This window comes from Arachis duranensis, chromosome 3 (assembly GCF_000817695.3).
Source record: "Arachis duranensis cultivar V14167 chromosome 3, aradu.V14167.gnm2.J7QH, whole genome shotgun sequence".
Lineage (NCBI taxonomy): Eukaryota > Viridiplantae > Streptophyta > Magnoliopsida > Fabales > Fabaceae > Arachis > Arachis duranensis.
Genome location: NC_029774.3, coordinates 13,317,562 through 13,318,851, shown reverse-complemented (window position 1 = coordinate 13,318,851; position 1,290 = coordinate 13,317,562).

Sequence of the window (1,290 nt, the reverse complement as noted above, 5' to 3'; positions counted from 1 at the left end):
TGCTCTCGCTAATACCACTACCGAGTTTGTCTCGATTCGTTGGCTTCTTGAAGACTTGGGTTCCCCTCAGTCGTCCCCAACTGATGTTTATTGTGACAACCGCAGTGCTATTCAGATTGCTTATTATGATATTTTTCAAGAACGCACCAAACACATTGAGATTCAATGTCATTTTGTCCGGAAGCGTCTCCTTATTGATGTTGTTCGTCTCGTAGCTGTTGGAACTTTGGATCAGATTGCTGATATTTTCACGAAGGCTCATCATCCTACTCGTTTTCGGACTCTAGTATCCAAATCCAATATAGTATCTTTAGTCCCCACTTGAGTTTGAGGAAGAATGTTAGAGTATAATTAAAGTAAGTTAGATCAATTAGCATCACTTATAATTATTTAACATATCTGTATATTCATTATAAGATATTACATCTTTATTATTTTGATTCTCTTAGCATCTATATATAGCTTTGTATATTGTATTATTGTGACACTCACAAAAATAAGTTACAACACTTTCTTCAGATTACTCTCCTGTTTTTAACATAGATGTAATTAATTTCTTATTATTTATAATTTTTAATTAAGTTCTTACAAAAATATATTTAGGAATATTCATTTTCTTTTAATGTTTTTGTAAAAGTAATGAATTAATTAATTTCAAAATTTTATAAAATATCACAATTTAATTATAAATTTGTAAAGTATAAAAATTTAGTTATAAATTTAATAAAATTATAGAATAATCAGATTAATTAAGCTTTTTAATAAAATAATAGAATAATCAGATTAATTAAGCTTTTAAAATATTAAAAGATAAAAGAGTAATTAATTAATTAATGGGTATAATTGCTAAAATCAAAATGGCCGTTAAAGAACGAGAAATATAGCTGTAAACAACTAACAAACCCTAAACATAACAAAGTGGTAGCTATGTGCATGAATAAAGGCTCCAAGAGCCACAAAATCAAAAAGGGCTGCTGGTATCTGAGTCAGTCTAAATTAAAGAACTGTCGTTTCCTATTTCATTCCGACTAATAAATTGTTTAGTTGTTTTCACTTTATTTATTACTCGGGGATTATTATTATTCCCTTCTTTCATCATCATTCCAGGTCATCTTTCTAAAAATTGCTTGAGAAGAACATCAAAACTTGGTCCTGGATGAAATACCTAGCTATTTTTTTTAAAGATAGAAAAATTTGAATTTACGATTTTTAAGTGAGTACGAAAAAATTATATCATTTAAATTATAACTTATTTATTTGTTTTTTTAAATAAAAAAAAAATATATATAT